This window comes from Pinus tabuliformis, chromosome J (assembly GCF_031772625.1).
Source record: "Pinus tabuliformis cultivar Carrire ecotype Pingquan chromosome J, CPIR1, whole genome shotgun sequence".
Lineage (NCBI taxonomy): Eukaryota > Viridiplantae > Streptophyta > Pinopsida > Pinales > Pinaceae > Pinus > Pinus tabuliformis.
Window position 1 is genome coordinate 106466444 of NC_142295.1, and position 13329 is coordinate 106479772.

Genomic DNA, 13329 nt, shown 5'->3' on the forward strand with positions numbered 1-13329 from the left:
CACTTTCATTTTCTTGATTTCTCGATCTCTTCCTAGATCTTAGGTCATATTTCTTATGTAGTTCAGCCTACATAAAATCAGAGAATTGTTTCCAATATTCATCAATTTCATTTTCATTATGAATAGCATCTGCTTCTTCATACATATACTCTTCTCCTTCAATGCCGAGTTCATCTTCATCAACTTCATATAATGTATAAATTTTATCTTCAAGTTGTTCTTCACCAGGATCTACTTCTATATATAATGGTGCTTGAATTTGATTTTGATCTTTTCTTTCCTTTTGCAAGATTTGCAAAGGTTGTCTTCTGAATTGGGGATTAAAGTTCTTATTATACTTTGTTTGTCTCTGATAGTTCTTATTTTCTAACTCTAACCTATTCCAATTATTGACTTTGAGAGGATTCTATCTTTGCCTTTCCCTTGTCTTGGGAAGGCTGTGTTTTTGGTTCTTTTCCTGTAGCCACCAGATTCGCTTCTATCTCTAAAGCGTCTGTTTGGATTTGATCAAGGGTTGGAGGTCTTCTTTCCCTTAATGTGAATCCAAAATTTGATTCAAAAGACCCTGCAAAAGTTATTTTTGCAATAGCAAGAGGAGGGTTAATCTCTGCTAGGAGACTATTATACAATTTGTTAAATCTTCTAACAAATTCAACCACAGTTTCATCAGAATTCTTATTTATGGCATTAAATTATGTTAATGAATATCTATGATCTCTTTTTTCTCCCCATCTTTGAATAAACACACGTTCCATCTCTTCCTAAGAAGGAATAGTATTATTGGGAATTCCTTTGAACCATTTCCTCTCTTCTCCATCCAGGGACTGAACAAAAAGTATTAGAACAACATCTAAATGTTCAACATTTAGGCTTTCTGCAAAGTTACAAAATACTACTACATTATTCTCTGTTGTCTGTTCATCTTCTCCTGAAAAACGTGGAAGAGTTTTAAGGTAATCATGTGGCATTTGATTGAAAGGTTGTGGTAGTTGAAGAGGTGCATACCTATTCACTAAAAATGCAGGCATTGCCATGTTTACTGAACTTTGATTACCAACAGATGTGGAACTTTATTGAGAGGTAAATGGAATGTGCAAAGGAGGTAATGTGGTTATTTGTTGACGTTGATTAATTACAGCAGGTAAATGAAAAGTAACAGACTCAAAAAATTGGTCTTGACAGCTAGGTTCCTGAAATGAAGATGATGAAAAAGATGAATCTCTATCAGATGAATGTTCAGATAAGTTGTTGCTTGTCACAGATAATGTAGGAATTGGTTTAATTGAGATCTTATACTTCCTAACCCTACTTGAAACCAGCCTTTCAGGATCTGAAAGAGCTTGAACCTTATTTTGTGAAGTGTCTGATCTTGTATGGGGCCTTCTTGAAGCCAGAGTTATTTCTTTGACTCAAAACAGCCAAATATTTCCTCCTCATTGAACAACCAGAGGAAAATATTGAAACCAAGGGAAAAACCTTCTTGTATTCTCTCCCTAGCAACGACACCAATTAATGTTGTACCTTAAGAAACCAATTTCATGACTGTAGGGAAATTTTTCTTAAGACATTAATAAATATTATTTATTGTCACTTATTGTTTATTGTGTTCTCAAATGAAGGACAAGGAAAACTTGGCCTTAGACTCTTAATACATGTATGACCAGAACATCTCAGAATACAGTGGTTGGGTTCTCCAAAATTCCAACCATTTCTTAGTAAATTTTCCACTTTTTATACATTGTGGAACAGTTGTTGATTTCTGAAAGCTATCTAACTATTTTCTAACTATATGAAGTAAAATTACTACAGAATTTACAGAGGGTAAAACACCTCAAAGAACATGAAATAGCAAGAACAAAACTGAATTTAGAAGGAGATGATAATTGCTAGCTTGCTCTATTGATTCGTTGCCGAATTCCTCTATAAATGCTCTAATGATGCTTAATTATTCTTAGCCATAATGCAATGTGTTTAGTTTGTATAATCTTGGGCTTACATGGGCATTCTGATTAGCCAAAATTCCAAGAAACATATCAGATTGTCTTCTTCTTCAGCTTCGGCTCTAATCCCTATCAAATCCACTCATTCCACGCTTTGTTGACTTCCATCGCAAATCGCAATCGGCCCAATAATCCCTTTTATAATGAAAATATATGATAAAACAATGCTTTTCCGCTTCAAATACAGGCTTTGCACAGTTTTTGAGGTATACTTTCCCGCCGATTCATTCCCACCGTTAATCTGTGCTTTTCAGATCAGACGATCTGTAAAGGTTTCGGGTGAGTTTCAATAAAATCCATCTACCACCTTTTCTTCACACGAAAATCTTCCTTCTAACTTGAAAACTACGTTTTCACACACCTTGCAGACCTGCTAGACTTATATAACATAATATATATATCACCATAGGATTTGGCCCGCGATAGGCATGTCATATATATATATATATATATATATATATATATATATATATATATATATATATATATATAAAGTACTATGTGATGGTGGCGGACCCGTCGGGGCTTCAAAATATAATAAACATATGCTTTAGGTCCAACCATCTTATTATAATCCTTTATATAATAGAACTTCGTATAAACGAAATATATACGAATATCCAATAAAATCTTTATAACCCACAATATGACGGACGCGAGGTATTATAAAATATAACACATAAAATATCGGGTCCGACCATATAAATCACAATCGGCACTTGTTCACATACATGCATAAAGGCGTACCCAACGGACTTATATATCTATATATCTATATATATATATATATATATATATATATATATATATATATATATATATATATATATATATATTCGGGTTTGACCCTTATCACAAATCGCGATTAGCAGGGTCATATGCATATAATATAAGTGTTTTGTGTTGTTTTGGACCTGCCGATGTTATAAAATATGACATATAAATTTTCGGGTCCGATGTTAATGTTTTAACACTTGTTTTCTTTGAAAATCCAATCTCTTCCTTCATTTCTTTTGTATTTTGATTTCCTATATACTTGCATTATCTCTTTTCAAAATTTTTTTGAAAATCACTTTAACATGTTTCTTTTGTAAATCTGATACAATTATGCTTTGCAATATATGTGTGTGTGTGTGTGTGTGTGTGTGTGTGTGTGTACCCATATAACCATTGGCTTCTGATATACCATTATTGCTCCTTCCTTTTGCTCTGTCCCTTTTTTTTTTAAGTATTTTCAAAAAATAAAAGTTATAAAGAATACAAAATGCATGTTACAACATTTGTCATGGGCTGATTCTTGGAATCGTCTCCCTGGCCTACCAGGGGTCGATTCTATGAATCGACCCCATGGTCTGTCGGGGGCCAAGAATCAGCCCCCCTCTCATTATGTCATGGGCAGGCACACCAACGACCACACCAGCCTACCCATAGGCACAGGGCGGGTGTGCCTGGGGCAGAGTGGACCCCTGGCCTGCCAGGGTTGATCAGCTATGGTCGTTCCTGCCCGATGCATAGTGAGCATGCAACAAGCCCTCTATGTTGCAAGTGGGCACAATTACGGCTAAACACGCCGCCCACAAGCACAAGTAGTTCCTATGCCTGTGAGTGTGCTCGCTTTGGATAGAGTATCCCCTTAAGAGACCATGGGATCAATCTTGGGAATAGACCCCTGGCCTACCGAAGACCGATTCCTAGAATCACCCCCTAGCCTAGAGGCCGATTCCCACAATCGGCCCCCGGCAGGCCAAGAGGTTGATTCCAAAAATCATCCCCTTACATGCCAAGAGGTTGATTCCCATAATCGTCCCCCTAGCCTGCAACGGGGTCGATTCCCTGAATCGTCCCCCTAGCTTTCCAAGTGGTCGATTCTCAGCTAGTCTACCAGGGGGCCGCTTTGACCCAAGCGGGTGCACTCGGCCATGGGCGTGCTCGCCCGCGGCACAACGAGAGTGTTGTCAGGTGTGCCCGTTCGCGGCATAGTGAGCATATAGTCAGAATGTTTATTGTGTCATAGGTGAGCATGCCACGGCCAAGCACGCCTGCCCATAGGCACAAGCACATGTTGTGGGTGGGTGTGTTCTTGTGGGCAGGCGTGCCCGACCATAGGCTTGCCCACCAAGGTCAAAGCAGCCCCCTGGCCTACAAGGGGCTGATTCCCAGAGTCAGACCCCTTGCAAGCCAAGAGGCTTATCCTCAGAATTGGCCCCCTAGCCTACCAGGGGGCCACTTTTTCCTAGGATGGCACACTCACCCGTGGCACAGCTAACGTCCCACCTACACGCTCATGGCACAGCGGGCGTGCTACCTACACACCTATTTTTCTACAGGTGGGCACACCCACGATCAGGTGAACCCATCCACAAAAATAGGCACTACCTGTGCTTGTGGGTGGGTGCGCTCGGTCATGGGTGTACCTTCCTAGGTCAAAGCGGGCATGCAGGCAACACACTCGCTATGTCGCAGGTAGGCACAACCATGGCTGGATGCTCCCACCCACAGGCATAGGCACTGCTTGAACCTGTGGGGGAGCACACCCAACCGTGGGTGTGCCTACTTGGGTCAAAGCAGACCCTTGGAAGGCCAAGGCGTTGATTCCCTTTGATAGGCGAGGGGTTGATTCTGAGAATCAGCCTCATGGCCTATCGAGGTCTGATGCTAGGAATCAACCCCGATTCTGGGAATAAGCCCCTTGGCCTACCAGGGAGGACTGATGTCGATTCCCATAATCGACCCCCTGGCCTGTTGGGGGATGATAATTCTATATCATTGATATGTAGCAGCAGTAAATTAGGTCCTGAAATGAAGCTCCTTCCAGATTATATGACTGTCAAACCTTGGAGAGAATTGCAAGGAGTGAAGGAAGAAAATCTTGTCAAAACAATAGTATCTCAAGTGAAGTCAAGGGAATTATCATTAGACAAAATGTGTGAGGAATTTCAAAAGTAAGTTTGTTGAATTATTTTTACTTATTTCCAAATTAGAAATTTTTTTAAATATAACATATTGTTGTTGGTAGTATTAGTTTATACATATCATTATCTTAATTTTTTTTACTTTATTTATTCAGTCACAAGGTTTACATGAAAATACAAGAACAAATGGTAAAATTGTTGAATGAAGATAGTTGAGATGAGGTTGTACGCAACTACCCATAATCAAGCTCTACATCAACACTAAAAGATTGTATTAAAAATCTATGTTCATTTATACGTTCTTTTTTATTCATATGTATACTATTTTTATTTTATAACTTCTACATATATTTGTTTATTTCATTAAAGATGAAGAAGGATGAAAATGGAGAACCAGATAGTATTAAGAAGCTTTATTGAAAAAATTAAGAAGGAAATATTGAGAAAACATCATCTTAGTAATGTTCATGGGGGATTCCCCCGGATGCGGGTGATGGCACGTCAGATGGGGACGAGCCACATGCCCAGCATGTGCCGCCCCGTGCTAGCAACAGAATGTAATGGTGTTTCACCGCCAAAGTATATTGTTCAGTCGCCCGCGCTCTAGGCATTCAATGCCAAGCAGAGTGAAACGATGGGGATGCAGGTCGCAGTTAATGTGTGCTCACATCGAGGGAATGATGTGAGTTTTCAAGGGAAGATGGATCGATGCAAGTTCATTTGTATGTTGAAGACGGGGCGGTGCAGGCATAGAGGATCTCTGAATGGGTGGGCGCTCTGCCACCTCAATACGCAGTCACTGCATTCCGTCGCTGTAACTCAAGCAATTGCCTCAGGTGGGAGCGGCAATTTAAGGGCAATCGAGGTAAATTGGAGGCGTGGAGTGAAATTTTTCCCTCAGGCAAAATCTGTTTGGTGGTCGTTACGCCTGCGTGCGGTTTGGGGCAAGGTCCGCACTGTACTTATTATTACTATACACTTCAGGAGCAAGAAGAAGGCATTGGGACGTCCATGGCAAAACTGCGAGAGCGGCAACCAAGCAGAAGGGGTCCTGGGCGAGGTGCATCCTCTCGCCACCCTGCAGCGGATGAGCACCATCACTGCTGTTGCTGCTATTGCCACAGGAGGGCAAGAGCCACACCACTCCAAGCCGGGCAGTTTATGGAGGTTGGCAGCTCAAGTGAAGGGGAACCAGTGCTTCCCGCTTTCGGCTCAGTCGTGTTCACCTTGGGCAGCTCAAAGGATAATGCAGGTATCAGTGCTCATATTTCAGTCCTCTTTACTAAAGCTCCTGAGGGAAATGAAGGTGGAATGCTGCCAGTTATGGCTGAGCCACCTCCAGAGGGCAATGGGGAGGAGAGTCCTGTATTGCAGCCACCAATTGAGGCGGGCTCCTCTGGGAAAGCGATCCAGCAAGCCCCTTCTCATCCCCCGGAGCTGGAACCTCAGGCCACCGCAAAGGATCCATGGGCCATGGGGGAAGGGATCCCTGAGGGCCAAGGTTGGAGCCACACCGTGGAAGAAGAGACCGAAGAATGATCCTCAGATGCACGTTCCAGCACACGCCTTTCTCTCTCGGCTCTGTTCTAAGCTAACGGTCTCTGCGGGTACTTGGGTACTGCTCGTCACTGTGTTTGTTTATTTTCAGTTCTTAATATTGTCTTGTTTCTATCGGTCTCGCGTTTGGACAAGGTCCACTGTAAGTTCTTTGATGGACAAGGTTCACAGTCAGTTTTTGATGGAAGCCCCTGCGCGGGCCGTCTCGTTCATGTTTAGCTCAGCGTTGTTCTATGTTCTGGTGTAGTCATGTCATTTTGGTCTTTTTGGTCTTTTGCCTCAGCAAGCTTTGGAGGAATTTGGGAAAGTCCTGTAGATGCTGCCCCTGCGAGGGAGCTTTTTGCATCAAGCTAAGCCATCCAAGGTGCCATTGCTGGGCCTGGATGGCCTGTCTCACTGCATGTAAAATTTACCTGTAAATATAATACAATAGACTAGCTAGCTTTTACTGAGAAAAAAAATGTTCATGGGGGATTCACTCAGTGAACCTCTGACATATCACATGCATTCGTGGCATATTAAACAATACCCTTAATTTGACTAAATATTGGAAAATCCCTCTAAAAATCACATTTTTTTACCTCCTACCAATAGAACCCAATATAACTTCCCAACTTAGAAAACCCCTAATTTCACTAGATATTGTAAGTATCCATTTTTTCATTAACATTTTTTATACCCTTTTATATATTTTCATTAACATTAAGCTCCATTTTTTATATTTTCCACTATTAAAACCCTCTACCCCCTATATCTCCCCCAATATATTATGTGGTTTTTTCCTCAATAAATATCCCCCAATATGAACCCATGTGGTATGATATTTCTCCTCTAGTGAAGCCCCCGTGGTAATGTTGAACTTCATCCTAGTCTTACTCATTTCATTCGGAATGAGATTGATACTATCCAATATCAAATAATACGAGGTGATTGTGAAGACATTGCTAAACTCTTACCTAAAAGGGATTATTACCTAGTTATTGCAAATATTCCTCATGGCTTCAATATCCCAATATTGACTATGATAGTGACCTTTATACTTATCAAGCTCTTAGTAAAGTGGTTATGGGATTTGTAGAAATCACAACATCACCATTATGGAGATCTGTGACATTTCATTCAGACACACAATTTGCAATGTTATTGACAAACTTCAAGGGAAAAGAAAACTCAAGGATGCAGCTTACATGGTAAGATATTGAAATTGCATGTTTGATTAAAGTTAAAAAAATCATTTATGTACAAGTTAATTGAACCTTTACTATTTCATGTTACAGGAAAAAATAAAATCTTATTAACCATGGAAATCAGCCAATTATAACTGATTGTGAGTTCATCCATGTTGAAAGTTGGACAAAAGATGATAGATATAAGCCTATGCTTCTTAATTGGGTAAATGAAAAGAGTCATAGCCATGTATTGGTTTATGATGTTGTTATAAAAAAATAACATATGAAGGTAAAGAAGCAAAATGAGAGATAGTTAGCATTAATAAAAAAACCACAATAATTGATTAACTATGTTATAGACTTATGTTCAAATGAAGGAGATTGGGTTCTGGATTTATTCTCAAGCTCAGGTAAGTTTTATTATATAAAATTGAATTTCAATATCTTATTTCTTAATTTATATGTTATTATACTAATTTACTTCATCATTTCTTTTGTGCTTGATAATTAGGTACAACACTAGTATGTTGCCTACAGAAAGGAAGAAATTCCATTTCCATTGAAAAAGACCCAGTACATTGCAAATTTATTCAGCAAAGAATTAATGCTCTTCAATTTCTTCTAGATGCAATGCAAGAAGTTGGTTTGAGGAAAGGGGATTTTAATGAATCGCGTGTGGAAAAAAAAAGGCAAAGGAATCTCAACCACCATTAAATGGAATAATTGGAAAGGCATACACTAGGATATTCACAGACATCAAAGATCCATCAGAAGAGGAAAATAAGCAAACTAAAGTAGAAAATATTGTGGAAGAAGACAATGATGAATCTCTAGAAGATGAAGAGTATGGATTACGTGATATTATTGATTAAATTTAAGTAATTCTTGTAAATCAAGATCATTTTTTGTAACTATTAATTAGTTATACATGTAATGTTTTGGCTTTGACATTTTATGAGAAGAATAAGTATTCAGTTAATGTTGTTATATGTTCAATGTTAGGTCCCTATACTACTAGTGTAACCCCTTATTGTTATTAGTACAACCCCCTTATTATATTTTTGTGCCCATGTAGTCCCCATATTGTTATTATTATGCCCCATAGAAGCCCACTATTGTTATTATTATGCCTTTACATTATTATTATTATGTCAACTCTGATTATATTATGACCCCTTAGACTCCTATATATAGAAAGGAGGTCTTGTCATTTGTATCAACTAAGAATTGTTCATTTGTGTAATATAGAAAGGAGGTTTCCCCCTCGAAGAGGCTTATTTCTAAGGCGTTGATTTATCTTTTCTATCTTTTTGTGAGATGGTTTCATAATATTTGGTATCAGCAGTTTGGATTCTAAGGTTTTGCTACTCCAAACAGGTCATTGTGCATTTTCACTATAACTTTTTCTGTGATATTTTAGAAGCTAAAAAAAAACCCATTTAACACAAAATCTCGTTGAAACTAGGATCCAAATATCAGATCTTTTCTCGTTATATTTTCAGATATATGATCTAAGGAGGTTATGGTTTTTGCAGACTCCTGAATTACATCTTAAACAGGTGACCTTGAGAAAATCGTCATAAATTTCTCTCTGAGCATCAGATTGAAATTTCCTAATAAGTTACATAAAGAGGATAGACTTTAGTTTTCTGTGTATATTTTTCAAATCCGAAGGTCAAAACAATGACACGTGGAACTTCATACAAGTTTGCTCTTTTGAAAAGGTATATAATCTGGTCATCTTGGAATATTGTGCATAACCTTTCTTGGAGAATCCAATTTCTATTAGACTAGTGGCATTAGAAAGAGGACACAGAGGGCTACTATAGGTCGTGATTGCAGAACTGGAAGATCCAAACTTATAGAGTTACAATCATTTCAAGATCGAGCTCCTCAAATCAAGAAAATGCAATATGGGGAAGTTTGATGGCGAGGATCCTGTAAATTGGACACTACAGATGGAGTAATATTTTGATCTACAAGAGGTGCAACTGTTACAAAAGGTATGTATTGCATCTTCATATTTAGAACCAGATCAATTTTTATGGTATAAAGGGCTTTGTTCTCTTAAACCACTTGTTACGTGGTCAATTTTTACGGAGGAAATGATAGCACATTATGAGGATATAAAGAGAAACACCTTCTTTAACCAATTGATAATTCTCAAACAAAAGTGTTCAATGGAAGAGCACATTGAGGACTCTCAAAAATTGAATATAATGGAAAATGATATTCCAGAGAAGAAAAGGATTGATGTCTCCATAGGGACTTTAAAGGATAACATTCAACATGAGGTTTGTCTTTGGGAACCTGATTCATTGGAGAAGGCATTCAGGTTGGCAAGAAAAGTGGAAAGAAAAATTATGGCAACAAGGAATTCTACCCCTCACAACTATAAATAGGGAAGTGTTGTTTCTCCTAGCCTTCCAAAACCTACAAGGTTAACACCACAACAATTGGAAGAAAAAAAGAGCAAAAGGACTTTGTTACAATTGTGATAACAAATACAATAAATGTCATAAGTGTGTTGAGAAGAAATTATTTTACATTGATTTTGAAGAGGAGGAAGAAAAGGATTAAGAAACATCAAAAGAAGAGGATATACACCAAGAACCAACCCCAACGAAAGAAGAAATGAATCCGACCATATCTTGTAAAGCATTGGAAATAATTACCACTCCTCAAACTCTCAAGATAGAAGGACATATCAAGAAGAAAAAGGTTCAAGAAGTGAAAGATCACATCAAGAAAGAAGAAATGAATCCGACCATATCTTGTAATGCATTGGCCGGAATTACAACTCCTCAAACTATCAAGATAGAAGGAGATATCAAGAAGAAAAATGTTCAAGAAATGAAAGATCACATTGAGCATCAAGAAATAAATCCGACCATATCTTGTAATGAATTGGAATAAATTACCACTCCTCAAACTCTCAAGATAGAAGGACATGTCAAGAAGAAAAATATTCGAGCAGTGAAAGATCACATCAAGCATCAACAACAAGTTCTCCAACTTTTAAAGGATAACACAACTTTGGTGCAAAATTGAATGAAACAATAGGCAGATCAACATCGCAGTGAAAGAAGTTTTGATGTAGGTGATAGGGTAGTTTTACGGCTACATCTAGAGCAAGCTATTTATGAGAATGAAATGTTGGCAATACTACATGCACTTAAGAAATGGAGACCTTACCTAATGGGAAGACACTTCAAGGTAAAAATAGATCATGATAGTCTTAAATACCTTTTATAAGAAAGATTATCTTTAGAAGAACAAAAAAATGGGTCACAAATATGTTGGGTTATGACTTTGAAATCATCTACAAAAAAGGGAAGAAAAATGTTGTTGCAGATGCACTCTCAAGAAAGGATAAGGATGTAGAGGCATTGTTTTGTGCTATTTCTATTATCCAACCAGATTGGATAAACCAAGCAAGGGATGAATGGAAGAAGGACAAAGAAGTTTCACCACTCATTCAAAAGTTGCAGAAGAACCTAGTTCAAACAATATTACCAAAACTTGACGAGGAAGGAAAAATCATATTGGAAACTGGAGCAGTCACAAAAACAAGAACCTGACAGCTACAAAATCAATCAATTTTAGAGTATCTCATCAAGTGGATGAACTTACCCTCTAAATGTTCCACATGGGAGGGCAATAATTTTATATAGAAGCATCAAGAACTACTCAAGCGTTGAGGACAACACTTTTTAAAGGAGACGGGCATGTTAGGTCCCTATACTACTAGTGTAACCCCTTATTGTTATTAGTACAACTCCCTTATTATATTGTTATGCCCATGTAGTCCCCATATTGTTATTATTGTGCGCCATAGAAGCCCACTATTGTTATTATTGTGCCCTTACATAATTATTATTATGTCGACTCTGATTATATTATGACCCCTTAGACTCCTATATATAGAAAGGAGGTCTTGTCATTTGTATCATCTAAGAATTGTTCATTTGTGTAATGTAAAGGAGGTTTCCCCCTCGAAGAGGCTTATTTCTAAGGCATTCATCTATCTTTTCTATCTTTTTGTGATCTGGTTTCATAACATTCAATACTTGTATTATGTGATTTTCGCATTAATTTTTATGTGAATCATTATTTTTTGAAAAACAATTGTGATTATTATTATTTTTTGACATGAAATTCATAGAAAAAAGCTATTATTTAACCATTTTTTGTTAAAATTTTCTTATAAAAATTGTGATTTTGACATACCATTTTTAGCAAAAAAGTCTCAAAATGTGTAATTTTTTTGTTACGTTTATGTCCAAAATGTGTATTTTTATGTCAATCGTTAAAAATTATTGTTATTTTAGAGACAATTATTTGATGCGCATTGAAAATTTTATTAACAACATATAAATATATACAAGATCGAAACTTTAAAATAATGACCTTTTTTTTAACCATGCAAAATATTAAAGATCTCACTACAAAAAAGAACTAAAAGAAAAACAAAAAAAAAAAGAAGACGACGACTACTTCAAAAATTGTTAAATTTAGAAAATAACTATTCACATTTAACACATTAGAAAATTTAAAGTAAAAAAATAAGTCTTCTAAAAAAAGGGCTTGACGCTACATCAACACTTTTTAAAATCAGCATGAAAATGACTAACTTTTTAAAAATAATGTACATAAAAAAAAAAAAAAAAAAAGAAAAAAAAAAAAAAAAAAAAAAAAAAAAAAAAAAAATTAAATGTCAAAAATTATGCTATATATATATATATATATATATATGATGAATCAACATTTTTCAAAATCGGTTTATTTTTTTTCTACCTCAAAAAAATGGGTAATCGTATCAGTTCCCATTTCAAAATTTACATTGTTGAAAATGGAGGTGAAAGGTCATAGACATGGAAAATTTTAGGGGCTAATGTTCACAAGTGGGCTAATTTTCCATTATTTTTTCAAAAAAAAAGATTTGTCAATCTCTATTTTTTATAAAAGTGATTTGCCCAAATTTTACAATATAAAATTATTTTAACTTAGAAATTGCCAAAATTATATAGAGAGTATATATAAAATAATTATAAATTCAAATAATTTTACAAATACCTCAATAAATATTTTATAGTTTGTACAATAGGGACTAGTGAGATTCGCCAATGTTTTTAAACTTCAAGATAATTTTCCATCCTCAAAGTTTTCGCTAGTCATAGGTGGCATGTGAGGATGAAAATGAAGGAAAATAATGGAAAATAAAGAAAATAGAGGCCTCATTCATAAATAGGCTTCTAAGGATTAGTTAGAAGCCTTTTGTCAATTTAGTTTTGGAGCTCCCTCATTATTCTCTCTCTTTCTCTCACTCTTGGACAATTAGAGTTTTCTTGGAGCGCTTTGGCATTGGAGCAAGAAAAGCAAAGAAGTCAAGAAGAAGAAAAGGTCAAGAAGGGAAAGGTAGGATCAAGCAGCTACAACAAGATTCATTGCAAGTATCGATTTGCATGTGTATTTTCCTTGCTAGATTTGAAATGCATGGTGTTGCATGCGGTTGTTTTCTAGCATGGCATGGGTTTTTCCAGGTGTGACATTGTTCTTCAACCTAGCCTTGTCATTTCCTAATAGCCTTGATGAGATGGGTTCTCATACTTCGGTTGAGTTAGATTGCTAGATGGATTCAAATCTGAGTGGGGTGGATCTCCGAAATGAAAAACACATGGCCTAGTGGTC

The 13329-nt window shown here is 36.8% G+C and overlaps 1 pseudogene; it reads right to left on the bottom strand.

Annotated features, from left to right (window-relative positions):
* Window positions 1–6819: 6819 nt before the first annotated feature.
* Window positions 6820–13329, bottom strand: part of LOC149225756 (CBL-interacting protein kinase 23 pseudogene) — a 42871-nt pseudogene continuing 36361 nt past the window's right edge.